The sequence below is a fragment of the Pseudophryne corroboree genome, chromosome 12 (assembly GCF_028390025.1).
Source record: "Pseudophryne corroboree isolate aPseCor3 chromosome 12, aPseCor3.hap2, whole genome shotgun sequence".
In the NCBI taxonomy this organism is placed as follows: domain Eukaryota; kingdom Metazoa; phylum Chordata; class Amphibia; order Anura; family Myobatrachidae; genus Pseudophryne; species Pseudophryne corroboree.
The window spans coordinates 173,242,515-173,260,001 of NC_086455.1; the positions used below are offsets into that span (position 1 = coordinate 173,242,515).

Genomic DNA, 17,487 nt, shown 5'->3' on the forward strand with positions numbered 1-17,487 from the left:
CTGTTACCTCATACACCCATATATCTATACAGAGCTGTACCTCATACACCCATATATCTATACAGAGCTGTAACCTCATACACCCATATATCTATACAGAGCTGTACCTCATACACCCATATATCTATACAGGACTATTACCTCATACACCCATATATCTATACAGGACTATTACCTCATACACCCATATATCTATACAGAGCTGTACCTCATACACCCATATATCTATACAGAGCTATTACCTCATACACCCATATATCTATACAGGACTGTTACCTCATACACCCATATATCTATACAGGACTATTACCTCATACACCCATATATCTATACAGGACTGTTTCCTCATACACCCATATATCTATACAGGACTATTACCTCATACACTCATATATCTATACAGAGCTGTACCTCATACACCCATATATCTATACAGAGCTATTACCTCATACACCCATATATCTATACAGGACTGTACCTCACACACCCATATATCTATACAGAGCTGTTACCTCATACACCCATATATCTATACAGAGCTGTACCTCATACACCCATATATCTATACAGAGCTGTTACCCCATACACCCATATATCTATACAGGACTATTACCTCATACACCCATATATCTATACAGGACTGTTACCTCATACACCCATATAGCTATACAGAGCTGTTACCTCATACACCCATATATCTATACAGAGCTGTTACCTCATACACCCTTATATCTATACAGGGCTGTTACCCCATACACCCATATATATGTACAGGGCTGTTACCTCATACACCCATATATCTATACAGGACTGTTACCTCATACACCCATATATCGATACAGGGCTATTACCTCATACACCCATATATCTATACAGGGCTATTACCTCATACACCCATATATCTATACAGGGCTATTACCTCATACACCCATATATCTATACAGGACTATTATCTCATACACCCATATATCTATACAGGGCTATTACCTCATACACCCATATATCTCTACAGGGCTGTTACCTCATACACCCATATATCTATACAGAGCTGTTACCCCATACACCCATATATCTATACAGGACTGTTACCCCATACACCCATATATCTATACAGGACTATTACCTCATACACCCATATATCTATACAGAGCTGTTACCTCATACACCCATATATCTATACAGAGCTGTTACCTCATACACCCATATATCTATACAGAGCTGTTACCTCATACACCCATATATCTATACAGAGCTGTTACCCCACACACCCATATATCTATATAGAGCTGTTACCTCATACACCCATATATCTATACAGAGCTGTTACCTCATACACCCATATATCTATACAGGGCTGTTACCTCATACACCCATATATCTATACAGGACTGTTACCTCATACACCCATATAGCTATACACAGCTGTTACCTCATACACCCATATATCTATACAGAGCTGTTACCTCATACACCCATATATCTATACAGGGCTGTTACCTCATACACCCATATATCTATACAGGACTGTTACCTCATACACCCATATATCTATACAGGACTATTACCTCATACGCTCATATATCTATACAGAGCTGTTACCTCATACACCCATATATCTATACAGGACTGTTACCTCATACACCCATATATCTATACAGGACTATTACCTCATACACTCATATATCTATACAGGACTGTTACCTCATACACCCATATATCTATACAGGACTATTACCTCATACACCCATATAGCTATACACAGCTGTTACCTCATACACCCATATATCTATACAGAGCTGTTACCTCATACACCCATATATCTGTGTATTTTTTAGGTACTATAAGCTGAGTTGTCGGAACGGGGGTGGGGCAACGGGGCAGCTTGACCCCCTAAACATGCTGGAGGTGCTGGTGCTGGGGAGTGCTTGCTTCCGCATGGGTGCGGTGTCCCTTCTGTACTAGCTGGCTGTCTCTTCGCTGGTGATGCATTACAGGGAGGGGGCATGACTGTGGCCCTGGAATGCGATGCCTCCTCCCAGTAATGCATCACCAGTGAAGAGACAGCCGGCTAGTACAGAAGGGACACCGCACCCATGCGGAAGCACACTACTTATAAAGTTGAAGCCGTCCACGGGGATGCAGAAGTAAGCGCTCCCCCCCCCCCCCCCCCCCCCCGCACTGACACAATTTTTGAAGTTTTTCGGTGTGGCCGGACCATTTTTGGGGCGGCTGTGTGAAGTTGCGTGCAGCAGCTCCGATGAACAAAATGGCAGCGGATTGCCTGCATATGCAGCGTATGCAGGGGATCATCATTAATTCTGGACTCAGCGACTGCAGTCGGCGGCAGCCAGCATGCTATAGAAGCAGAATCTGCAACTCTTACTGAATAGGGTTGTGGCCGGAGAGACTAGCCAGCCACACGTGTAATGGCGTCTGCGACACTGAAGGGGTTAATCCTCGTGCCCGGCGCCATGTTACGGACTGTTTAAAAGTTTGTTTAATGATGTGTTTTACTTTTAACATGTCATATGTAGTGCTCTGTGCACCATTGCAGGAAGGCATGTTTAAATGTATTTATTTTATATTCAAGACAGGCTTGGTGTATATTTAAAGGGAAACACGTGTTTAAATGAAATGTATTTAAAGGAAAAAATGCAGTTACTATAGCTGTCTGAATAAGCAACTCTTATCCTCTGGAAATAGAAAGGGGCATGCTAAGGGCTCTGTGCTAGCAGCGAGGTGTGAAGGACAATACCTTTTGATGTGTAAGTTCCTTAGAGAGAGATGCTAATCACTGGGTCTATGGGCTTGGAATCTGTTTCATGTAGGGGATGTAAGTGATATACGATCCGAATGGCAGATAAAGGAAGGAAGACTGTTTGTTTGTATTGTAGCTATTCCTGTTGTAATCTTGAACACTGGGATTGCCTGCAGATGGGAATGACCAGACACATTTGTATTTTGAAGATATGTGATAAATTTATCAATAGTGAATGTTAATCTGATACCAAACGTTGTCTGGGTGACAGGAAGGAGGATATTGTTTTATTGCACTTATATCCTTGTAAAATGTAATTTATTGGTATTTTGTAAAATAACCTGATTGGTTGGAGAAGACAGGGAGGGCTTACCCCCCTGTGGTACTGTGTGGAAAACTGACATAAAAAGGAGACCTGCGTGCCTCCAGAGTTGTAATTGTAACATCTTCTTCTGCTGAAAACATCTTGATTGTATGCTGTTGCCCCTAGCAATAGGGAGGAGCCTTTTTAAAGGTTATTTGAGCAATAAACACCTTTGCCTCAAGAAGACTGCTTCATCTTGTGACCTACAGGGTTAGGCCAAACCTAGCCCCGTTCTCCGGCTGTCCAGGGAAGCACCTGACGTCTCCAAGCTCCGCCTTCCGCCAGCTACCGGTAGAGGCCTAGCAAGTGGCTAGAGGGGATTCGTCAACACCACACAGCTGTGGTAAGGCAGTGCGTCGGCACATACAGAGCAGAACCGTGGTTCCAAACGCCACGGCAGGTTAGGAGTTTGGTGGTGGCAGCAAGAACCCGCCCACAGCGCAGTGGGTGGAGTCAGTAACAGGCGGTTACTGACGGTAAGCGGGAATCCCCTATGTGGTCAGGCCTCGTGCGGCTTGACCTTCCATTCTGTGCGCAGTCAACGGGACGCGGCAAGCGGCGAGTGCTTCCGTACGGTACCGTCCTGTCACAGAAATTGGTGGCATAGTGGTGGGATAATCCCAGGCGGCTTTTCATCACCCGATTGGAGAAGCCGAGTTACTCAGGAGAGGAGTAACTGCAGCGCTGGAGAACGCACAAGATGGCGGAATTCAGCGGAATGTCCAAGGAGGATCTGGAGATCGTATGCCAGGGGAAGGGTGTGGAAATCCCTTCCAACGCGTCCAGGAGCGTCATGCAGGCGGCGCTCAGGAGCTGGGAGGAGTCTCATCGGGCGGAGGTGGAAAGCACTGACGGCGTCAGCATCGCAGAGGACGGCCCACCAGTGGACCTTCGTGAGGAACCGGTGAGAACCACAAGCCCCGCCCTCTCTCACAGCAGCAATGTTTCCCAGCAATCCCTAGCAGGGCCAGGATCCCAACGTCCCAGGGGGGGCGACCCGGATACCCTAGCAGATCGGCTAGCGGAATTGGGGGAAAGGGCAACGGAGCAAGAACGCATGCTTGTCATTCGGATGTGGCATGCGGAGCGGGCACCACAGGCCGTGGTACCCCGGGAGCCGTTGTCAGCTGTTGTACACAGATGGGGACATTGATGGACATTTGCAAGTTTTTGAAAGGACTTGTAAACTACACGATCTACCCAAGTCAGAGTGGGTGAGACACCTTGTGCCCACTCTGCATGGAGAGGCCTTGGAGGCCTATCGAGGAGTGGCCACGGAGGACTGTGGGAACTACGACGAAGTCGCGAAGGCCCTCCTCCAGCGATTCTTCATCACTCCAGAGTCTTACAGGAAGAAGTTCAGAGACTTGCCCAAGAATCCTAGCAGCACCCATGAGCAGTTCGCCAACCAGCTGCGGCAGTACGTGGTGAAGTGGGTGAAGGATTCGGAAGCCACTACGTGGGACGCACTGATCGACCTGATCTGCAGGGAGCAGTTCTACCGCAGGTGCGCCCAAGAAGTGAAGGAGTGGGTGCTAGATCGGGAGCCACCCAGCTTAAAAATGGCTGCCCAATTAGCCGACAAATATGTGGCAATTCGGCCACGGGGGCAGAAGCGCCCCGCCAGCAGCCAGCTCCAACAGACTGTACCACCAAGGGGACCACCCTCTTCAGCTCATCACCCCCAAAGACAAGCATCTTCCAACCCGGGTGCTCTTGGCCAGCAACCGCACCGCAGCGTCCCTGCAACTGATCAGAGATCATCGGTGCCACGACTGGAGAAGAAGTGCTACGGCTGTGGGAAAATCGGACATCTGAGGATGAACTGTCCTGCATCCCAAGCACCCCAGACTCGTGCCCCAAATCCGAGTGCTGGAGCCCGGATCGCTTGTTTGTCGAGAGGAGATGAGCCTACAGAGACTGTTCCCCCTCCAGTCAGTCCGATGGAGTGTGGCGAGAGACAGGTGCACTCTGCGGAGAGAGTCACCTGCATGGCCAAACAGCCCCTACACAACATGTGGAGGCACCTGCAGCCAGTCCACGTGGGACCCCTGCAGGGAGAAGGCCTAAGAGACTCTGGGGCCTCAATCACTGTGGTGAGCCCCCACCTTATAGATCCTGCTGCAATATTGCAGGGTCGCACTGCCACGATCACCCTGGCAGAAGGAACAGAAAAAGCGGTTCCCATGGCAAGAGTCTACCTGGACTGGGGAGCTGGACCAGAGTTGCGAGAAGTTGCCGTCATGGATGGTCTCCCAACTGATGTGGTCCTAGGAAATGATCTGGGTGGTGGGATCGTCACTATGTTTGTTGGCGCCATTCCCCGGAGTCAAGTTCCAAAACCACCGTTGACATCAGCTACTCCAGCACAGCCCAGCCCAGAGGAAACGACTACAGCTGCTAGACAACTGCCAGCACAGCCAACCACAGCATCAACCAGCCCAGAGGAAAAGATCACAGCTGCTAGATCAGTACATCGACCCCGCATGCCTTTTGCCTCTGGTATGCCTACGTCCCCTAGCAACGCAGAGGATGTCGGTTCCAGCTCGTGTGATCCTGTGGGGGTGCCCAATGATGCTCCTGACCCAAGTGGTTTGCCAACTCCGGCGGTGAGTATGAGAAACCACACTGACTTTTCCATGACTGACCCCTACCAGACTGACCCTAGTAGTCCCCACCTAGATCCCCCTGTAGTGTGTCCCAATTTAGGAGAGATTGAGGGCCACAGGCAGTAGTTTAGGGAGACTCAACTCTCTGACCCGTCCCCGAAAGGCATGAGGCGCCACTCTGGCAGCGGCCTTGACAGGGTTGGGGCGGGGAGGTTGACCTGGCGGGAAGGGTTAAGGTACAGGGTAGCCAGGAAAGTGGGAGGGGATAGACCAGATAGGGAATGTGTCCAACTGGTCCCCCCAGGGAACTTTCCTGTGCAGCCGGTGTCGGTTGCCAGCGAAACCCCTTTGGACAGTAACCCGGAGACAGACCATACCCTGAAGTGCCTGACACAGAGCTTACCCTGGTCTGGAATGTCGGATGACGCCCAGACCACATGTAAGGCTGGTGCCATGCGTTGGCAGCCGGGGCACTCCAGCGGTTGTGTTGTCTCTGGGCCTCTGCCCATAGGAGAACCCTTGCAGCAAGTTGCTGTGGACATAGCAGGTCCCCTGCCTGTGCGCAGTAGATCGGGGAAGACACGCAGCCTCCCTGTAGTGGATGCCACACAGGATCCAGAGGCTGGTGGTCTTGCCGCCATCACTGTGGCCCAGGTAGCGGACGAGGAGGGAGTAGTAGGCCTAGGTGACAGGGTAGGTTTCCCGAGTCATAGGTCGACGGAGGAGGATTGGAGGGCAGGTCTGACAGTTAGGGCAGACAGTTGCCAGATGGGTATGACGGAGGTGCAGTGCCTGGGGCACCATGTGGGAGGAGACAGGGGTAGGCCCAACCCAGAGGGGGTGGAGGCAACCAGAGGCTGTCCCCGACCCACATCACCCAGACCGGTACTGACCTTAGAACCTGTAAGGCCCTACGGACATGTTGTCATTGACTTTAGTCCTGTAGTGAACCCCTTGACAGAGATGGCTAGGAAGGGCATTCCCAAGTCAGTGGACTTTGCACCCGCTTGCGAGTTGGCATTCCAGTCATTGAAGGAGGCTCGGGTACCCGCTCCAGTGCTGATGGCGCACATTCTTGACCAGGACTGTGTGTTACGAACTATTGCGCCACTGCACGGACTGGGAGCAGTACCGAGCCAGAAAGAGCCATATGGGCAGGAGCACCCTGTGGCCTGGTTGAGCAGTATACTGCTATTGTGGGAGGTGGGGTATGCCACAGTTGGGACACCGTGGGTGGCACTTGTTTGCAACCGGCCCCCCACCGTGGTGACTTACCACCTACCTGTTAGGTGGCTGCAACCTACCTTGGGGAAATTGGACAGACTTTTGTGGCGGAGCCTTGAACTTGGACTTCAGGTGGACTATTTGAACATTGTGCACCCACGAAGAGAGGCCCACTGCACTATGGATGAACCGTCTAGGCCAGAGCCTACACACCCTAGGTAGCGTCCCCTTCAACACAAGGGACTGCGGGACCAGGACCCAAATCGTTGGGACATGGGTCCCTGGTTGACCCGCTTGAATGGGGGGGGAGGAATGTGGCCGGAGAGACTAGCCAGCCACACGTGTAATGGCGTCTGCGACACTGAAGGGGTTAATCCTCGTGCCCGGCGCCATGTTACGGACTGTTTAAAAGTTTGTTTAATGATGTGTTTTACTTTTAACATGTCATATGTAGTGCTCTGTGCACCATTGCAGGAAGGCATGTTTAAATGTATTTATTTTATATTCAAGACAGGCTTGGTGTATATTTAAAGGGAAACACGTGTTTAAATGAAATGTATTTAAAGGAAAAAATGCAGTTACTATAGCTGTCTGAATAAGCAACTCTTATCCTCTGGAAATAGGAAGGGGCATGCTAAGGGCTCTGTGCTAGCAGCGAGGTGTGAAGGACAATACCTTTTGATGTGTAAGTTCCTTAGAGAGAGATGCTAATCACTGGGTCTATGGGCTTGGAATCTGTTTCATGTAGGGGATGTAAGTGATATACGATCCGAATGGCAGATAAAGGAAGGAAGACTGTTTGTTTGTTTGTATTGTAGCTATTCCTGTTGTAATCTTGAACACTGGGATTGCCTGCAGATGGGAATGACCAGACACATTTGTATTTTGAAGATATGTGATAAATTTATCAATAGTGAATGTTAATCTGATACCAAACGTTGTCTGGGTGACAGGAAGGAGGATATTGTTTTATTGCACTTATATCCTTGTAAAATGTAATTTATTGGTATTTTGTAAAATAACCTGATTGGTTGGAGAAGACAGGGAGGGCTTACCCCCCTGTGGTACTGTGTGGAAAACTGACATAAAAAGGAGACCTGCGTGCCTCCAGAGTTGTAATTGTAACATCTTCTTCTGCTGAAAACATCTTGATTGTATGCTGTTGCCCCTAGCAATAGGGAGGAGCCTTTTTAAAGGTTATTTGAGCAATAAACACCTTTGCCTCAAGAAGACTGCTTCATCTTGTGACCTACAGGGTTAGGCCAAACCTAGCCCCGTTCTCCGGCTGTCCAGGGAAGCACCTGACGTCTCCAAGCTCCGCCTTCCGCCAGCTACCGGTAGAGGCCTAGCAAGTGGCTAGAGGGGATTCGTCAACACCACACAGCTGTGGTAAGGCAGTGCGTCGGCACATACAGAGCAGAACCGTGGTTCCAAACGCCACGGCAGGTTAGGAGTTTGGTGGTGGCAGCAAGAACCCGCCCACAGCGCAGTGGGTGGAGTCAGTAACAGGCGGTTACTGACGGTAAGCGGGAATCCCCTATGTGGTCAGGCCTCGCGCGGCTTGACCTTCCATTCTGTGCGCAGTCAACAGGACGCGGCAAGCGGCGAGTGCTTCCGTACGGTACCGTCCTGTCACAAGGGTACTTAGTGCTGTGTACAGTGGCAGAGCCACATAAATTACGTGGCAAACATTATTTCTCTGATTTACTTTGTAATATTGAGATTTGTTAAATGTTTATTGTTATACTGCACAGAGTATAATGTATATTCTTTGTGTAACAGTTATAGTATGTGATTGTAGTTATAAAAACATATGCCTGTCTTGCTAAATATTAAGCATAAACATAACTGGAAATATATGGTACATCATTTAACTATTTATACAAACAATCTTCTGTACGACTATTGCTATTTTAAAGGGTAAAGTTGACATTTATCTCATTCAACAAATGTGTGCGTGTATGTATATGTGTGTGTGTATATATATATATATATATATATATATATGTGTGTGTGTGTGTGTGTGTGTGTATATATATATATATATGTATGTATGTGTATATATATAGATATATATATATATATAATATGTGTGTGTGTGTGTATATATATATATATATATATATATATATATATATATATATATGTAGGTTGAGTATCCCTTTTCCAAAATTCTAAATCTGGTGTTTTTTAATCATTCATTGCATGTCCTTTTAACTTTTAAAGAATGTGTGAGAACATTGCTTCTCTAATTTACCAAGCAGAATTGAGTTTATTCTTATTATACTATAAATAGAACAATTTTTCATGTACAGGTTGAGTATCCCTTATCCAAAATGCTTGGGACCAGAAGTATTTTGGATATCGGATTTTTCCGTAGTTTGGAATAATTGCATACCATAATGAGATATCATGGTGATGGGACCTAAATCTAAGCACAGAATGCATTTATGTTACATATACACCTTATACACACAGCCTGAAGGTCATTTTAGCCAATATTTTTTATAACTTTGTGCATTAAACAAAGTTTATCTACATTCACACAATTCATTTATGTTTCATATACACCTTATACACACAGCCTGAAGGTCAATTAGTACAATATTTTTAATAACTGTGTGTATTAAACAAAGTTTGTGTACATTGAGCCATAAAAAAAACAAAAGTTTCACTCTCACTCAAAAAGTCCGTATTTCGGATATTTGGATATGGGATACTCAACCTGTATTATATTTTCTATGTAACCTTAGTTATAAGAACATCTATTTAATAAGTATTATAGAACTCATGGTATTTCATTTAAATAAATATTCCAACATGCTCCTTATTAGTGCTGTACTAAAGAAAAAAAATTCCATTTACATAAACTATATAGAGAAGCAGAACATTTAATTGTAACAAAGGCTGTTACTTTTAATGAATCATTACATGTGACATTAGTGACAGCAAGTTGGACTAGGATTTTTAATTACTTGTCAACCTAAATTTTTCAGCAAAGAAAGTAAATAACACTTATAAAAGCACATTCAATTCCTCTTATAGTAATCTGTCATTGATGACCAAATGTATACGTATTGCTCCAGCTTCATTCTTTCACTCCGCCCACCACGTTCTGCAGTTCCTATCACACCATCACAGGGTTCTATTCTCCAATCCCTTGGCATTTTAAAAAGAAAACACAGGCGCATTCGTGGGAAGCGAGCAGGCCGGAAATGTATTTCCCCCGGTAACCATCTAAGTCCTTTGCCCACCTGCTCACCCCCATACTCGAAGAACAATCAAATAGAAGTGATACCCAAAAGACGGCCCTGTGTTTGGAAGGACAGAACTGTCAACTCTCACTTTGTGACCCCCATACCCAGAGCTCCTGCACTTAACATAAAGAAAACTGAAGGCCCTCTGGTATGCCCAATCAGGTCAGTCCTTTGTAATGCCAGATCTATAAGAAACAAGACTGCAACAATTGCTGACCTTATTGAATCTGCAGATCTAGCCTGTATTACAGAGACCTGGCTAGATGAAAATGCAGCACCTATATTGGAGGCTGCAGTACCAACAAACTACTCTGTCATCCACAACCCAAGACTGGACCGCAGGGGTGGCGGGGTGGCTATCTGCTTCAAAAAAGAACTTAAACTTAGGGTCCACCCTATTGAAACTACTCGCTCATTTGAGTGCATTGCTGCCCGGAGTTCGACAGGATTAGGTTTCAGAGTACTTCTCATTTACCGGCCACCTGGAGATGGAAATATATTTCTACAAGAAATTGCAGACACTGTTGCTGGCCTGGTTCTGGAACATCAAAGATGGCTCATTCTCGGGGATTTCAATGCATGGGTGGATGATGAGCTCTCACGCCTTGGCCAAGACCTCGTGTGCACAATGAATGGTCTGGGCTTCACACAGGTCATTCCCTCTGCCACACATAAAAGTGGTCACACACTCGACCTTGTCTTTCAGATTGGATTAGAAGTCACTGACCTAAAAATAAACCCAGTCATCTGGTCAGACCACTACTCCCTCTGGTTCTCAGTTGCAACCCCTCAATTAAGATCTCTGCCCGTGGAGTTGACCAGGTATCCTCTATCACTGACCTGGTTTGAGGAGGTTGTGGACTCTGGGTTTCTTCTGATGACCGGGAAGTGGAACCGCAACTGGGCCGCAGCAGAGATGGCCGGATGTAAGTCTTCCTCATGCAGGATCAGATCGGCGGACAGGAGGCACGTGCGGACGCTGAAGGTCTCCTGAAAGAGAGAACTTGACAGGTGCTGGTGAATCACAGAAAATACTATGTGCTGGAGGCACGGAGGTGCTTGGAGGCACGGAGGTGCTTGGAGGCACTGAGGTGCTGGAGGCACGGAGCACTGGAGATCACAGGTACAGTAGCACGATGATACTCAGGCGCCGGAGCACTGCCCGGCGTCTGAATTTAAACTTCCCGCCAGGGCCTGATTGGATGACGGGCCGATGACGTCACCCGCAGCTCCCGAGGACGTCGGACGTGGACGCCGGCTAGACGGAGCGCCGGACGCCGGGACCCGCCAGCGAGGACGGCCGCACGGAGACCCAGCGCGCCCGGAGAGGTAAGTAAGAAGACCGCGGCGCCGTGACAGTACCCCCTCCTCTAGGAGTGGCCCCTGGACACTTTCCCGGCTTCGTAGGATGTCTAGCATGGAAGATCCGGACTAGTCGAGGAGCCGAGACCTCAGAAGCCTTTATCCAACTTCTCTCCTCAGGACCATATCCTTTCCATTCCACCAGATATTGCAGATTCTTGTGAAGGTAACGCGAGTCTAGAATATTTCTGATCTCGAAGTCTGTTCCTGTTTCAGTCTCCACTGAGGTGGGGCTAGAGGTCTTTGAATGGAAACGATTAAGGACGAGAGGACGAAGAAGAGAAACATGGAAGGCGTTAGGTATACGTTGGTGCGAAGGTAAACCCAGCTTGCAGACCACAGGATTCAGGACTTGTACCACAGGGTAAGGACCGATGAATCTTGGAGCAAACTTCATGGTGGGCACCTTCAACCGGAGATTACGTGTGGACAGCCATACCCTGTCGCCAACCTTGTATTGTGGAGCGGCTCGCCATTTCTTATCCGCAAAGAACTTGTACCGGACTGAAACCTTCTTAAGATTAGCATGAACCTTACTCCAAATTTCTCTAACGTCCTAGTGGATGCTGGGAACTCCGTAAGGACCATGGGGAATAGCGGGCTCCGAAGGAGGCTGGGCACTCTAGAAAGATCTTAGACTACCTGGTGTGCACTGGCTCCTCCCACTATGACCCTCCTCCAAGCCTCAGTTAGATTTCGTGCCCGGCCGAGGTTGGATGCACACTAGGGGCTCTCCTGAGCTCTTAGAAAGTTATAGTCTTAGAATTTGTTCTTTTCAGTGAGACCTGCTGGCAACAGGCTCACTGCAGCGAGGGACTAAGGGGAGAAGAAGCGAACTCGCCTGCTTGCAGCCGGATTGGGCTTCTTAGGCTACTGGACACCATTAGCTCCAGAGGGATCGACCGCAGGCCCAGCCTTGATGTTCGGTCCCGGAGCCGCGCCGCCGTCCCCCTTACAGAGCCAGAAGCAAGAAGATGGTCCGGAAAATCGGCGGCATGAAGACTCAGTCTTCACCAAGGTAGCGCACAGCACTGCAGCTGTGCGCCATTGCTCCTCTCACACACTTCATACTCCGGTCACTGAGGGTGCAGGGCGCTGGGGGGGGGCGCCCTGAGGCAGCAATAAAAACACCTTGGCTGGCAAAAATACCTCAATATATAGCCCCAGGGGCTATATATGAGGTAAATACCCCTGCCAGAAGTCCATAAAAAACGGGAGAATAGGCCGCGAAAAAGGGGCGGAGCCTATCTCCTCAGCACACTGGCGCCATTTTCCCTCACAGCTCCGTTGGAGGGAAGCTTCCTGGCTCTCCCCTGCAGTCTACAAGGGTTAAAAAAAGAGAGAGGGGGCACTAAATTTAGGCGCAGTATACATTATATATATAGATATAAAGCTATAGGGGACATAACTCAGTTAGTCCCTGCAGTATATAGCGCTCTGGTGTGTGCTGGCATACTCTCACTCTGTCCCCCCAAAGGGCTTTTGTGGGTCCTGTCCTCGTTTAGAGCATTCCCTGTGTGTCTGCGGTGTGTCGGTACGGCTGTGTCGACATGTTGAATGAGGAGGCTTATATGGTGACGGAACAGAGGCCGATATATGTGATGTCGCCCCCTGTGGGGCCGACACCAGAGTGGATAGAGAGGTAAAAGGTATTAACCGACAGTGTCAACTCCTTACATAAAAGGGTGGATGACGTAACAGCTGTGGGACAGCCGGCTTCGCAGCCCGCGCCTGCCCAGGCGTCTCAAAGGCCATCAGGGGCTCAAAAACGCCCGCTCTCTCAGATGGCAGACACAGATGTCGACACGGAGTCTGACTCCAGTGTCGACAAGGTGGAGACATATACACAATCCAATCCGTGACTTGATCCCGGCAATAAAAAATGTGTTATACATTTCTGACTTTAACCTCTATAAATGGGTTTTAGGTTTGGGGAGAAAAAACAGGCAGTGTTTTGTTCCCCCATTAGATGAATAAATGAAGTGTGTGAAAAGCGTGGGTTCCCCCGTTAAGAAACTGGTAATTTATAAAAAGTTACTGATGGCGTACCCTTTCCCGCCAGGAGGATAAGTTACGCTGGGAGATATCCCCTAGGGTGGATAAGGCGCTCACACGTTTGTCAAAAAAGGTGGCACTGCCGTCTTAGGATACGGCCACTTTAATAGGTACCTGTTGATAAAAAAAACAGGAGGCTATCCTGAAGTCTGTATTTACACACTCAGGTACTAGACTGAGACCTGCAGATAGTGCTGCTGCAGCGTGGTTGGTGACCCTGTCAAACAGGGATAATAGTTGGCAAACATAAAAACATATTAAAGACGTTGTCTTATATATGGGGGATGCACAGAGGGATATTTTGCCGGCTGGCATCCAAAATAAATGTAATGTCCATTCTGTCAGGAGGGTATTAGAGACCTGTCACTGGACAGGTGATGCTGACTTAAAAAGCGCATAGAGAGCCTTATAAGAGTGAGGAATTATTTGGGGATGGTCTCTGGGACCTCGTATCCACAGCAACTGCTGGGAAGAAATAATTTTACCTCAGGTTTCCTCACAGAAAAAGGTACAGTCCTTTCGGCTTCAGAAAAGCAAGCGGGTCAAATGGCGCTTCCTTTCTGTACAGAGACAAGGGTAGAGGGAAAAAGCTGCACCAGTCAGCCTGTTCCCAGAATCAAGATTCTTCCCCCGCCTCCTGTGAGTACACACCATGACGCGGGTGCTCCACAGGTGTAGCCAGGTACGGTGGGGGGCCGCCTCAAAAATTTCAGCAATTAGTGGGCTCGCTCACAGGTGGATCCCTGTTTCTTCCAAGTAGTATTTCAGGGGTACAAGCTGGAATTAGAGATGTCTCCCCCCAGCCGTTTCCTAAAATATGCCTTGCTGACAACTCCCTCAAGCAGGGAGGCTGTGCTAGTGGCAATTAATAAGCGGTATTCCCAGCAGGTAATACTCAAGGTGCCCCTACTTCAACAAGGACGGGGTTACTATTCCACACGGGTTGGGGTACCGAAACCGCATGGTTCGGTGTGACCCATTTTATATTTAAAATCCTTGAACTTAAAAAAATTCAAGTTCAAGATGGAATCGCTCAGGGCGGTTATTGCAAGCCTGGACGAGGGGGATTACATGGTATCCCGGGACATCAAGGATGCTTACCTGCATGTCCCCATTTACCATCCTCGCCAGGAGTACCTCAGATTTGTGGTACAGGATTACCATTACCAAGTCCAGACACTGCCGTTTGGACTGTACATGGCACCGAGGGTGTTTTATCAAGGTAATGGCCGAAATGATGATACTCCTTCAAAAAAAGGGAGTTGTAATTATCCCGTAATTGGACAATCTCGTTATAAGGGCGAGGTCCAAGGAGCAGTTGGTAGTCGGGGTAGCACTATTTTGGAAAGTGCTACAACAGCATAGGTGGATTCTAAACAGTCCAAAGTCACAGCTGGTTCCTATGACACGTCTACTGTTCCTGGGGATGGTTCTGGACATAAACCAGAAATAGTGTTTCTCCCGGAGGAGAAAGCCAAGGAGTTGTCATCTCTAGTCAGAGACCTCCTGAAACCAAAATAGGTAGCGGTGCATCATTGCACGCGAGTCCTGGGAAAAATGGTAGCTTCTTACGAAGCAATCCCATTAGGCAGGTTCCATACAAGAACTTTTCAGAGGGACCTGTTGGACAAGTGGTCCGGATCGCATCTTCCGATGCATAGGCTGATAACCCTGTCTCCAAGGACCAGGGTATCTCTACTGTGGTGGCTGCAGAGTGCCCATCTTCAAGAGGGCCGCAGGTTCGGCATACAGGACTAGGTCCTAGTGACCATGGATTCCAGCCTTTGAGGCTGGGGGGCAGTCACATAGGGAAGAAACTTCCAGGGACTTTGGTCAAGTCAGGTTATTTCCCTACACATAAATATTCTGGATCTGAGGGTCATTTACAATGCCCTGAGGCCAGCAAGGCCTCTGCTTCAAAACCAGCCGGTACTGATCCAATCAGACAACATCACGGCAGTCGCCCATGTAATCAACAGGGCGGCACAAAAAGCAGGATGGCGATGGCAGAAGCCACAAGGATTCTCCGATAGGCGGAAAATCATGTGTTAGCACTGTCCGCAGTGTTCATTCCCGGAGTGGACAACTGGGAAGCAGATCTTCTCAACAGACACGACCTCCACCCGGGAGAATGGGGACTTCCTCCAGAAGTCTTCCAATAGGATTGTACACCATTGGGAAAGGCCACAGGTGGACATGATGGCGTCCCGCCTTAACAAAAAGCTATAAAAGATATTGCTCCAGGTCAAGGGACCCTCAGGCGATAGCTATGGACGCTCTGGTAACACCGTGGGTGTACCAGTCGGTTTAGGTGTTCTCCCCTCTGCCTCTCATACCAAAGGTACTGAGAATAATAAGAAGGCGAGGAGTAAGAACGATACTCGTGGATGGCCAAGAAGAGCTTGGTACCCAGAACTTCAAGAATTTATATCAGAGGACCCATGGCCTCTGCCACTCAGTCAGGACCTGCGGCAGCAGGGGCCCTGTCTGTTCCAAGACTTACCGCGGCTGCGTTTGACGGCATGGCGGTTGAACGCCGGATCCTGAAGGAAAAGGGTATTCCGGAGGAAGTAATTCCTACGCTTACTAAAGCCAGGAAAGAGGTTACAGCAACTCATTATCACCGCATATGGCGAAAATATGTTGCATGGTGTGAGGCCGAAAGGGCCCCAACAGAGGAATTTCAACTAGGTCGATTTCTGCATTTCCTGCAAGCAGGAGTGACTATGGGCCTTAAATTGGGTTCCATTAAGGTACAGATCTCGGCTCTGTCGATTTTCTTTCAAAAAAGAACTAGCTTCAGTACCTGAAGTTCAGACATTTATAAAAGGAGTGCTGCATAGTCAACCCCCGTTTGTGCCTCCTGTGGCACCTTGGGATCTCAACATGGTGTTGAGTTTTCTTAAAATCACTTTGGTTTGAACCACTACAAACCGTGGATCTGAAATATCTCACATGGAAGGTGGTTATGTTATTGGCCTTGGCTTCTGCCAGGCGAGTATCAGAATTGGCGGCTTTGTCTTGTAAAAGCCCTTATTTGATTTTCCATATGGATAGGGCAGAATTGAGGACTCGTCCCCAGTTTCTCCCTAAGGTGGTGTCAGCGTTTCACCTGAACCAGCCTATTGTGGTGCCTGCGGCTACTAAGGATTTGGAGGACTCCAAGTTGCTAGACGTTGTCAGGGCCCTGAAAATATATGTTTCCAGGACGGCTGGAGTCAGAAAATCTGACTCGCTGTTTATCCTATATGCACCCAACAAGCTGGGTGCTCCTGCTTCTAAGCAGACTATTGCTCGTTGGATTTGTAGTACAATTCAGCTTGCACATACTGTGGCAGGCCTGCCACAGCCAAAATCTGTCAATGCCCATTCCACAAGGAAGGTGGGCTCATCTTGGGCGGCTGCCCGAGGGGTCTCGGCTTTACAACTTTGCCGAGCAGCTACTTGGTCAGGGGCAAACACGTTTGCAAAATTCTACAAATTTGATACCCTGGCTGAGGAGGACCTGGAGTTCTCTCATTCGGTGCTGCAGAGTCATCCGCACTCTCCCGCCCGTTTGGGAGCTTTGGTATAATCCCCATGGTCCTTACGGAGTTCCCAGCATCCACTAGGACGTTAGAGAAAATAAGAATTTACTCACCGGTAATTCTATTTCTCGTAGTCCGTAGTGGATGCTGGGCGCCCATCCCAAGTGCGGTTTATCTGCATTACTTGTACATAGTTATTGTTAACTAAATCGGGTTATTGTTGAGCCATCTGTTGAGAGGCTCTATTGTTTCATACTGTTAACTGTGTTTCATATCACGAGTTGTATGGTGTGATTGGTGTGGCTGGTATGAGTCTTACCCGGGATTCAAA

The 17,487-nt window shown here is 48.2% G+C and overlaps 1 protein-coding gene across 2 annotated transcripts in view; it reads left to right on the forward strand.

Annotated features, from left to right (window-relative positions):
- TTC7B (tetratricopeptide repeat domain 7B) overlaps positions 1-17,487 on the forward strand; it is a 144,478-nt gene that overhangs the window by 1,269 nt on the left and 125,722 nt on the right. The window lies entirely within an intron of this gene.